At 35.4% G+C, this 13,215-nt stretch overlaps 1 pseudogene; it reads right to left on the reverse strand.

Moving 5' to 3' along the window:
- Positions 1-6,924: 6,924 nt before the first annotated feature.
- LOC126945317 (trifunctional enzyme subunit beta, mitochondrial-like) lies at positions 6,925-8,478 on the reverse strand (annotated as a pseudogene).
- Positions 8,479-13,215: the final 4,737 nt, after the last annotated feature.

Consider the following 13,215-nt stretch of genomic DNA (forward strand, 5'->3'; position numbering starts at 1 on the left):
TGTGACTCTCCATTTCCCCTTTCACATTGGCCATTACTGGAAGCTTCCGGAGGTGTTTACAAGAAGAAAAGGCTTCTTACACTGCCTGAAAAATCGTGAGTCAGGTAAACACCAGGCTTTATAAATTGATAAATTGCCCAGGCTCAGGTATTTCTTTATAGCAATGCAAAGCAGACTGAGACAGAGGTGATCTGTACACAAATATAGAACAGGAAAACACACACACACAGGTCACAAACACAGCTTTCAAATGAAAGCTAAGAAGATTAAATAAGATTCCAAATATATGAGCAATTATTTGCAAGACTATTATTTTTATAGTATTAGTACATTCCTAAAATAATCCTTTTCTTAATTCTTGATGTGTGTATCTATATTATCTATAAATATAGATAATATTAATATTATATTAATATAGATAATATTAACATTATATATTGATATTATATAATATAGATATTGTTAATTTAATATATCAATATTATATTAATATAAATTAATAATAAATATAGATCTATTTTTATATTTCTCTATTATATTTATATTATCTATTTACAGATATAAATAATAACAGTAATTTTTAATTAACCAGGCATGGTAGTTTACCCCTGTATTCCCAGTTACTTGGACGTAATTATATTATCTATAATATAAATATTATAGATATATAATATATTATATAATATTACATAATTGTATATTATATATTAATATATAAATTATATATAGATATATAATAATATATAATATAGATATAAATATGTAATATATAATTATATAGATAATATAATATAGATATATAGTATAAATATAAGAAATATTATATTATAGATAATATAATATAAATATAATAAATATTATATTACTGATAATATACATATATTATATATATTTATACTATATATAAATATTATAGAGAATATATATTCTCTATAATAGAGAATATAAATATGATATTCATATTATCTACATTTATATAATATATAAAATAATATTTATATATGTTACAAATATAATTATATGTTAGATATTATAAATATAATTATATTTATATTATATATAATATAAATGCTATATAGGACTGTCTAGGACTGCTTGAAAATAAACAGTCCTTGATAGCATTTACATCTAAGGTACCAAATGGGCAAATGCAGTGTTTTAAAAGGAGTAGAAGCTGGGCGAGGTGGCTCACGCTTGTAATCCCAGCACTTTGGGAGGCTGAGGCAGGCAGTTCACTTGAGGCCAGGAGTTCGACACCAGCCTGGCCAACATGACAAAACCCCATGTTTACTAAAAATACAAAAAGTAGCCAGGCATGTGGCACATGCCTGTAATCCCAGCTACTCTGGAGACTAAAGCACAAGAATCCGTTGAACCCGGAAGGCAGTGGCTTCAGTGAGCAGAGATCGTGCCACTGCACTCCAGCCTGGACAACAGAGTGATACTCTGTCTCAAAATAAATAAATAAATAAAATTAAAAATAAAAGGAGTAGGAGTTTTATATGTGTGTGTGTGTGTGTGTGTGTGTGTACATATAAATGGTTTCAATTTATGCCATTCAAGTTTTGTAGAGGGTAAGTAAAATAGCATTTCTCACAGCTTCAAAGCTTTTCCTGGGGTGACATGATTATACAAGTATAATGCTGAGCCGCCGATTTTATAACAAGTTTTGCACCTTCACAAATGACATATTCTGGCAAGGAACTTTTCAAGCATAAGAAACCTTTTTACTGACAAGTACGAGGGGAATTAAATTGGAAAGTGGGGACTATCTATCTTGTGTCAGCATTCAACAAAGCACATTGAGGCTGTCGCTGCCTTGCTCTCCTATTTCCACAAAGCTTTCCCATTGCTTCTGGGAATCAAGCAGAGCGCCTGGTGAAATAGCCACATTTAATTAGAAAATAAAAGTAAATATGTATCATTGTCAAATTTCACTTGGACTCAATCATTCAATTAAAATCAAACCAAATACTAGGCCAGGCGTGGCGGCTCATGCCTGTAATCCCAGCACTTTGGGAGGCCAAGGTGGGTGGATCATTTGAGGTTAGGAGTTTGAGACCAGCCCGGCCAACATGGTGAAACCCTGTCTCTACTAAAAATACAAAAATTAGCTGGGCGTAGTGGCGGGAGTCTGTAATCCCAGCTACTCAGGAGGCTGAGGCAGGAAAATTGCTTGAACCTGGGAGGTGGAGGTTGCAGTGAGCCGAGATCGTGCCACTACACTCCAGCCTGGGTGACAGAGCAAGACTCTGTCTCAAACAAACAAACAAACCCAAATACTAAATTAAGGTGGGTGATGGGAACTCCAGTCCCTTGGTCTTAAAACAAACAAACAAAACAAAATAAGCCTAACTCCCCTGAATGGGGAAAATCTGAAAGATCAATAAACATAGGCCATTAAATTCCATTCCACCAGAATTCAAAGCCATGAAAAATTAAAACAAAGAAATGGAATTTCACAGCCGTTAGCTTAGCAAAAATTCAAATGTCTGCTGTATTCATTGTTGGGGAATTGTAGCAAAAGGGAATTTGTATCCAATTTTGGAAAAGTCATTTGGTATTGTCTAATGAAATGGAAAGCCTCCAATCACATATGTTACTCAACAATACCTTTGAGAAGGCAGGACACGTTTAATTACTAGGGTTTTGGGGACAGACAGGCTGGGTTTGATCTCAGCTTTTTTTCCTGCTAGCTGTGTGATTTGAGCAATTTAGTAGCTAGGCTTTAGATTTTCATTTTATGAATTAGGGCAATTAGAGTTTCGTTGAAGGCAAGTAAGTTTAATATTTGTAAAGAGCACTAAAAAAAAAAAAACCCAAAGAATTGCTGACATATATACACAAAGAAGCACTGATAACTTTGTTTCTTGCCATATTATTTGTAAAAGAGGAAAAGTGGAAATGATCAAGCAAAAAGGGAGTAATTAAATATGAATAACTCCTAGTGTATGCATACCAGCTATATTACAGTTACACAAATTGGCTCAATCTATGCATAACTAAAAGGACAATAAAATAATTTACAAAAAGATTATGCAATAATGTACTGCTAATGTAAATTTTAAAAATATTCACTAGGTGTTGTTTAGTGATAGATGTATTTTTAGTGACAATATAGAAATGTACTTTGGAAGACATCGTGAGAATATAATTAATTGATACACAACTTGGGCATTTGTCCTCAATGGCTTTCTCTCTCATAAGTTTTTGCAAATAAGTTTCAATTTGCAATGGAGTGCCCTAGAAGGAAAATAGAATAGAGTGAATTATAAATAGAGTGCGCTTGAGGTTCTTAATTTGGAAGAAAATACTTAAAAGATGTGCACTGTTAAAGTGGTTAATGTGTGTGTGTTTATCTGTGTGTATACGTGTGTGTATATATGTAAAACATATGTCATATGCATTTACATATGTTTATAGATACATTTTATATCAATATATGCATGTGCAGTGTTACAGTAAATTAGCTTGTATATATGTGTATATATGTGTGTATATATAAATAAAACAAATGTTATATACATTTATATATAATTATATATACATTTTATATCAGTATGCACATGTGCACTGTTACAGTAATTAGTATGTGTGTATATATAAATAAAAAATATCATATACATTTACATACATTTTTAAAATCAATATTATACATTGTAATAAATATTTAACATACACAGTTGACCCTTAACAAAATAGAGATCAGAGATGCCTCCCTTTTAAAAGATGAAATTTACATTAGTTCTTTTCATTAGATAAAATGATTACTGGTAAAGCTGAGGTTTGTTTGATGACAATCACCTCCCTATAGCTGCCAAGGTGGTGGTGGTTTGTTGCATTCCACAAACTTCACTTGGTAAACTTCAATTTTACCAATAATCATTTTATGTAATAAAAAGCACTAATGCAAATGAATATATACATTGATATGTAAGTGTATATGACATTTATTTTATATACACACACAGACACACCTATACACACACACAGAAACACACACATACTAATTACCGTAACAGTGCACATCTTTTAAATATTTTCTAAATTAAGAACATCAAGCAAACTACATTTAAAATTCATTGCATTCTGTTTGGCTTCTAGGGCACTCCACTGCAAATTGGAATTTGTTCACATAAATTGAGTAAACATCCTATGACAGAGGAAGTCCTTGGGGACAAGTGCCCATGTTGTGTATCAATTAATGACATAAAAATAATCTAGTGTATCCCCTTTTTAGACGGCAGTTCTATAAAATGTGTCTGTGTACCTGGTGATTTAGAAACTGTCTAAACAGAACTACCTGGATGCCCATATTATAATCATTCAGTTAGAATGTTGTGTCTATTTTTTTGTGGTTTAAAATGTTGAAACATAGAGAAGAAATGTAAATAACAAAAAAAATTTAAGAGTGTAACAAGATTAATTTTACCAAACACAATTAGTTACATATATATAAAGATATAATTTACATATAAATGTGTATGTATGCGTGTGTATATGCATATACAGTTGACTCTTGAACAACATGGGTTTGAACTATGTGAGTCACTTATATGTGGATTTTTTTTCCACCTCTGCCACCGTTGAGAAAGCAAGACCAACCGCTCGCCTTCCTCTTCTTCAGCCCACTCAATGTGAAGATGATGGGGATGAAGGCTTTTAGGATGATCCACTTCCACACTGTGAATAATAAGTATATTTTCTCTTCCTTAGGATTTTCTTAATGACATTTTCTTTTCTATAGCTTACTTTATTGTAAGAATACCATGTATGATACATATAATGTATAAAATGTGTGTTAATTGACTATGTTACCGGTAAGGCTTCCAGTCAACTGTAGGGTATTAATAGTTAAGTTTTGGGGGAGTCAAAGTTATACATGGACTTTCAACTACATGTGGGAGTGGGATGGCGAGTTGTTCCTTACCTCTGTGTTGTTCAAGGGTCAACTGTATATGTTAAATGTTTATATAAATGTATGTATTGATATAAAAATGTATATTCACAAACATATAAAATATGCATAGATCCAAGTTATAGATATGTACCACATATATATATATATATACACATGCACACACACACACACGTCAATACAAGTTTATGTACAAATGCTCCTTAGCTTATGATGGGGTTATATCCCAATAAACCCATAGCAATTTGAAAATATCGTAATTTGAAAATGAATTGAATACACCTAACCTACCAAACATCATAGCTTAGCCCAGCCTCCCTTAAACATACTCAGAGCACTTACATAGCCTATCGTGGAGCAAACTCCTCTGGCAACACCGAACACGGTAGAGCGTTGGCTGTGAATGTTTGTGATTGCAGGGCTGAGTGGGAGCTGGCTCCCTGCTGCTGTCCAGCCTGGTAAGAGAGGAAAACAGCACTTTCTACTGCATGCATATTGTTCTCACACCACCGTGAAGTCCAGAAATTGTAAATGGGACCATCCTAAGTCAAAGACCATCTGTATATTAATTTATATGTATACAAGTTTTTATGTAAATATATAAATGTATGTGTAGGTATATATAAGTGTATATATAAATATGTATGTGTACATGTATACTAGTTTACATATAAATAAATGTAATTATATATGATTGATAGGGTTTGGCTCTGTGTCCCCACCCAAATCTCATCTGGAATTGTAATCTCTGTGTGTCCAGGGAGGGGCCTGGTGAGAGATGATTGGATCCTAGGGGTGGATTTCCCCATTGCTGTTCTTGTGATAGTGAGTGAGTTCTCATGAGATCTGATGGTTTAAAAGTGTGGCACTTCCTTGCTCTCTCTCCCTCCCGCTGCCATGAGAAGACGTGCCTTGCTTCCCCTTCGCCTTCCGCCATGATTGTAAGTTTCTTGAGGCCTCCCCAGCCACGTGGAACTTTGAGTCATTAAACCTCTTTCCTTTATAAAGTACCCAGTCTCAGGTATTTCTGTATAGCAGTGTGAAAATGGACTAATGCAGTGATATATAAGTATATTGTATATATTATTGTGTATATATACACAATAATTTTACTAAACAAAACCAGGTACATGTATAAAGATGTAGTATATTTTATTTTATTTATTTGAGACAGGATCTTGCTCTGTGGTATAGGCTGTAGCGCAGTGGCATGATCTGGGCTCGCTGCAGCCTAGACTTCTGGGGCTTAAGCAACTCTTCCCCTCAGCCTCTGTCTCAAGGATCTGGGACCACAAGCTTCCATGCCTGGATAATTTTTGTATTTTGGTAGCGATGGGCTGGTCTCAAACTTCTGAGTTCCAGCAATCCATCCGCCTCGGCCTCCCAAAGTGCTGAGATTTACAGGCATGAGCTGCTATGCCCAGCCTAAAGATGTAATTTAAATATGGAGGTGGATATTCATTTATATATTAAATAAAACTATATACATGTAAATACACATAATATACTTAAACTTTATATATACTAATTTATATATAAACATATATAAATTTATATATGTACATAACTTTAGCATATATGTGTGTGTGTTTTTACGTTTTTTTCAATATTTCCCCACTTTAAGGTTGACCACCATGATATTTATGTATCTAAACATTTTTTGTAAGTTTTCATTGATGTTTAGATTCTGAATTATTTTTCCATAATTAAGTTAACTTATGCACATTGGTTTGTATTTTATAGAGAACACTTATCTTTAGGACACAGATAGGAACAAGTATAATTTGCAAATATTACAAAGATGACTTCCTAATCTCAGCTGACCTCTTTCCCAATTGCAAACACTCATTTAGTCTTTAGCGACAAGAGAGAACAAAAACAACCACCTACACATCTCTGTGTGAGATTCTGGTGGCTTAGAAATCCCTGAAAGAGCAGTAAATCGTGATTATTGAAAAGCTCAGAACACTGGCAAGGCTTAAGTGCAAAGCATGTAACAGAAGGCCACAAGAATTGTTTTCCTAAGAGGAGCTAGGAACTATAAATGTCATTTAGGAATGCATTGAAATGCCATTGCCTAGTGTGAGTGTTGCACAGAAACTTCTGGTCATTTCTTCTGGATCTATTATTTTGGATAAGCTTCCACTGTCATAGAATGGCCCTGCCCTCCAGCTGCACAGGCAGCCGCTAAGGCATACTGGTCTCCTTCCTTCTGTAATCTGTTGGCAGCTGCCATGACCAACCTGCAGCCAGTGGCTCCAAATGGGTGTCTCAGGAACAGAGATTCATCCCAGTTATTAGACTTCTCCAAAGGAAGCAATCTAACTTTGGTTTTTCTACCCATGTAATTTTGTGCAAACCAATCAGAATCCATGACTTCAAATTTTGCTAAAATCTTACCTGAGAAAGCTTTGTGAAATTCAAAAGCATCAATATCATTCATGGTTAATTCTGCCTTTTCTAGAACTTTTGGAGTCGCATATTTTGGTCCGAGTAATAGTTGATCTTTTGGATCATGAGACACGTACATAAAATCCCTCAAATACGCCTCCGGCTTATAACCCATGGCCAGAGCCTTTTCCTCTGCCACAATCAACATTGCAGATGCGCCATCAGTCAACAAAGAAGAATCTGCAGCTGTCACTGTGCCGCAGGGCTTGATGAATGCAGGTTTTAGTTTGGCCATCTGCTCCAGTGAGGAAGGACAGACGCCATTATCTTTGGTAACTGTATTTTTTCCTGGTACTTTGAAGATTACGACATCAGAAAGGAGTCCATCCTATGCCTTCTTGGCCAGACTGTGAGAGCTCAGCGCATATTCATCCTGTTCCAGTCGAGAAACAGCAAAGGCAGCCACCAGTCGGTCTGCAGAGTGGCCCGTGGTCTCACTGATGGAGAACTCAGCAACCGCAGGGAGCTCAGGTGCTAGGAAATTCAATTGGAATTTAGAGATTAAAGACAGTCACTGGCCCACAGATTTGGCCTTATTGAGATCAAGCATTAGTTTTCTCATTTTCCTTGAGTGACGAATAGGGACATGGGACATCAACTCGACACCACCTGTCATGGACACATCACAGTGGCCAGAAGCAATCAAACCAACACCTGTGGTCATGGCTTGGTTGGCAGAGATACAAGCCATGGTGACAGTGTGAGCAGGAGTCTTGTCAGAGAAGGCAGCTCCAAGGGCAGCCTCTCTAGCCACATTGCTTGTTTTTACTTCCTGAATAACTGTGCCAAAGATGATATAATCAACTACTTCCTTGGGGACACTGGGCTGATACAACAAACCCGTAAGTGTTGCTCTAGCCAAATCATGTGGCATTAGGTCTTTATATGAAGTGCTGACAGCAAAAATGGAGTACGAACGCCATCCACTACCACAACATTCCTCATATTGGGTTTGGCTAATGTCTTCTTCAATTTGGTCTGGATCTCGGGGGCAGCTTGCAGCTAGGAGGAACAGCTCAGAGGTCTTATGGAAAATCTGAGGGCCCATTTTGATGCAGCGAGAAGATTTTTAAAAGTGTAAGTCAAGATGGTAGTCATTCTGGAATCTTAGCTGATGTCCGCGCAGACTCCTACTCTGAGCAAGGCTCAGACCCCGTGATTTTACATTTTAAGTTTACATTTCAAAATTGGCCTAGTCATTTTGTTAGCAGCAGTACTTATGTGTATTTCTGTTTTATTGAACTTATTAAGGTTAAAACATCTTTGCACTGAAAAAAATAATGCCTAAAACTTCAAAAAAAGAAGTATATGGACAGCTTCTTCTATGTATCCGCAGTATATTAAAAGTTGATTTATGGACACTTTGGAAATTTCAGTGTCTGATTGAAACTTTCCAGCAAGGGTTGGAGTTGTTGCTCTGCTGTAGATTTTTTCTGTATTTCTGTAACAGTCCTTCATTAATCCCCTTCCCCCATGATCATCTCAGCTTACTGTTCAGGAAGTTGCCCTGACGAGCCTCTCTTGCACAAGATGGATACTGCTTAGCTAAAACCCATGGGGCAACACCAACGATATTATAGAGAAATTCTGGCTAAACTAGAGACTTTCTCTGGGCACCACAAATCTTTAGGAAAGAAGTAACTGGCAGGTACTGTCAGAGAAATGTTGGGTAATGCTGTTGGGAAATCAAAACATCATTTCTTCATTGACCCTTTCATCAGGTCTGAATTCCTAAAGAAAAAAAAAAAGATAGTCGATGCTTTCACTGGTGAGTTTTACACACCCATATGTTTTACTCTTTCCCTTAGCAAAAGCAAAACTACACTAGGCATAGAGATTTACTATCCTGAGTCTCAGTCTCTGCATCCAGTATTCCTATCACACTGCAGTATTTCTATAGCACTAAAATGACAGAAGCACAAAGTGTCTACATTCTGAAACTGGAGGGCATGAAACATTCATGTCACTGGCCATAGCTATGAGTGACTTTCTCAAGTCTTTTTCTAAGAGAAACAATGCTCAGAAAGTTATAACCCCACAGCTACTAGAAACAGAAATTCTGTGTCACTAGACTGCTAGTATTTTTCCTATACTTTGCCCAAAGAGCAGCATGAAGACAGAATAAATGATCCATGTTGGAACTACCTGAGTCAATCCCTTCATCTGTAACTCCCAAACACTGAAAATATTGCCATAAATATGATACCTACAATTACTGTCCAGCGTCATGCAAATGCCTGGTTAGCCTGAAATTCAGAAATGTTTTTAAAAAAATCGTAAGTGGACTTCTTACCTTAGCACATCCATGGACTAACTATGGTCCATGGACCAAATCTGGCTCACTACTTGTTTCTACAAATAAAGTTTTATTGGAAAACAGCCATACCCACTCATTTATGTGTTGTGTGTGCCTGCTTTTTTGCTACAATGGCAGAGTTGAGTTACTGCAACAGAGTTTATATAACTCTTAGAGCTGAAAATATTTACTATTTGACTCTTTCCAGAAAAAGTTGGCCAATTTCATAGCACTGTTAACAGTAGTAAAATATAAAGCTGTTTTTCCCCTTTTCTTATAGTCTTTCTCAACTTGTCATGTCTTTAAAAAATAAATTTCTTTTTCATGTCATTCTAAGTAAGGAAAAATTTAAAATATTTAGTCACTGGCAAGGTTTTCCATTTTTATCTTTATATTGTGCAATGCCAATTTTGAACTCCAGTATCTGAGCAGTTAACATGTATTCAGAATCACTGAAATTGCACAAGCTGTTATTTTGTAGCACATGCGTAAGTATCTACTGCATTCTTACCGGAACAGGGGAAGTGTGCTATACAAAATGAACTCAGCTGATTTTATTTCACTTCTTGATATGGACTTACTCTAGCAACACTGTACCTTCAGTTCACTGATGTGTAAGGAAGGCATGCAATGAACAGGAGCCTTGGGTTGCCCTCTCATCCCATCCCTCCTATGCATCATTTTCAGCATAAGTGGTTGCCTCACACGTCAAGAAGAATAGGAGATAGGATAGAGTTCTTGTTTGTTCTTGGATATTTTTTTAGAATGTCATTGCTACTTTTCTATATTTGAAGCAAGTTCTAACTTGGACACAAAGGGTGGCCTCTCTGGGCTGCAAGAGCACTCACTTTGGCATAGAAGTTACAGCCTCCTTTTGTGCACACTGTGAATCTCACCAAATTCCCCCTATTGCCAGTCCAGCAAAATTCTGTGCTCAAGGGGCTTCATGAGCATTGTACACTATTGGGTAGCAAACAACAGTGGCAGAAGTGCATACGGTGCATATCTCCTCTGACCACGCGCATGCATGCCTCTTCGTCCATTGCACTCCAGGTACAAAACAAAAATGCAAAGATTAAATCTTTCAGAATTTCAAGACAGCAGTAGCAGACCTCTAAACCTAGCATGGGGCACTTCTGACCCCAGGACCCTGTGCAATTGATTGGGGCCATGCACCTGTGAAGGAGGCCCTGAGTTAGGGAATGGAAAAGTAAATGAATGCTACTCGATTTCTGTTTTCAACCAATACTTTCCTTACTCATGAAAGGAGACAACTATACTGATTTCATGCTAAGTTTTCTAGCACTACTCTACTGTTAGAGAATATATTCTTAAGTTTTGCTTGATTTTGAATGTTATGTAAAAGAATCATACTGTTTGTAGTGTCTTCCTTGAGTTCTTTCCTTGAACATGATATTTTTCAGAGATTCACTCAGGTTGATTCATATTCATGAAGTCTAGGGATCTTCACTGCTGTATAGTATTTCTGTGTAAGTGATTTAACACAAATGATTATCCATTCTCTTTTTGATAAGCATGTGTGTGTTCTGAGTGTTTTTTCTGGATTCTAAGTTCCTTTGAATTTCAGTTTTCTGAGAGTTCTGTGCAGGAATATTTGTAATATTTTATTGAGTTTTTGGCATCTGTTGATAAGTAAATCTATTGAGATGATTGTTTGTATATTAAGAGGGGCGAATTATATTTGAAAAATATTCAAGCACTAAGAAAACCATTATACATCTCTGAAATGAACTTCAATTGGTCGTGATGCATATTATATTTTCTAGCTCCTTCAAAAGAAGGTGTTAGAAACATGCCTATAGGTGTTTCATGGTCTAAGGAGTTCCTGAGTGTATATGACATATGCATTCAAGTAGGATTCTTCATTTATGGTTCATTTTTAGAACAGACATTGTAAAGTGACAGTAAACTATTATGAAAGCATGGTGAGAATTTATAATCCAAGCAGATACGAGAGAAGGTTCACATCAATCCATGCCTCAACGTTGCTCAGTGTTTCGGCCAACGATATGGGTAAGAAATGATGCCTCATCGTTAATGAAATTTATGTTTATTTTTTATGAATGAACTTTAAGTAGTTCATATTTTTATAAGATCTAAATGAATACTTTTCTCTAAACCACCTGTTTAAAATATTCCCAATATTTATACTGTAGTATATGTATGTGTGTTTGTGTGTATGTTATTGATATATTTGCTGGTAAAATATATTGAAAATACATTCTCCAAATTGAATATCTCACCTATCAGTCTACTTTAGCATTGGATGGACAGGATTTTTAACTTTAATGTAGTTGAATAAATCAAATTTTACATTTTTGGTTATAGTTTTTCATATATATATATATATATTTAAGACAGAGTCTCACTCTGTGTCACAGGCTGCAGTTCAGTGGCCTGATCTCAGCTCACTGCAACCTTCACCTCCCAGGTTCAAGTGATTCTCCTGCCTCAGCCTCTTGAGTAGCTGGCATTACAGGTGCATGCCACCATGCCTGGCTAATTTTTGCATTTTTAGTAGAGACGGGGTTTTGACATGTTGTACAGGCTAGTCTCGAACTCCTGGCCTCAGGTGATCGGCCTGCCTCAGCCTCCCAAAGTGTTGGGATTATAGGTGTGAGCCATTGCGCCTGGCCCAGTTTTTGATATACTTAATCATCCAGTATTATAAAGATATTTTCAAACACTTTGAAATTTTTGATTTTTTAATGCTCCTAAGTTTTAAAGTTGTAATATTTGGCTTTTAGCTCTAAGCAAACCTGTAATTTTTAAAATTTAATTATTTATTTAAAGTTTATCATTTGTACAAGGATGCTTTACCAAAAGAGTTACCTTTCTTCATTCATCAATGAATGAATAAATTATGTTTCCAGAAATATCTGTTTGGGTTCAAGCTTTGTGTTTAGTGATAGGTAAACCTATCCTAGCATCAATATGATCCTCTTCTAAGATTTAGTGATAAGGCATGAAATCTCATGAAACTCATCTCCCACCTTCAGCATTTCCAGAAACATTTTCTTGGCATATCTCAGGCAATTGTCTCTCTATATAAAAATTTAAATTACCTTATCAATTTCTACAAAATGTCCTTTTGGCAATTTTATTTAAATTTCATTGAATTAGTAGGTTAATTAGGAGAAAATTGACATCATTATTTATTGAGTCTAATTATACTTTGTCAAGTAAATTTGTTTGTTGCCTTTATAAATTACATGCTAATCTACATTTTCTAAATGATTATTACTATTGAAGGAAAGAAACTGATTTTTAAGTTTGATTAGTGTATCCAACAACACTATTAAATACTCATATTTTTTTGACCAATTCTCAGTATATTTGTCTGGATTTTTTCTGTGTATTATCTTATGATTGATAAATAATGACATTTTCCTCCTTTTCAATTCATAAAACTCTTATTTCTTTCCTCTTCTTTCCAGCAAAATACAGAAGAGAGGCTCTGATAAAAGGCATTATTGGCATTATTGTGTTTCCTGATCTTAAATATGACAAACATTATTTGCTATACGTT

Source organism: Macaca thibetana, chromosome X, assembly GCF_024542745.1.
Source record: "Macaca thibetana thibetana isolate TM-01 chromosome X, ASM2454274v1, whole genome shotgun sequence".
Classification (NCBI taxonomy): domain Eukaryota; kingdom Metazoa; phylum Chordata; class Mammalia; order Primates; family Cercopithecidae; genus Macaca; species Macaca thibetana.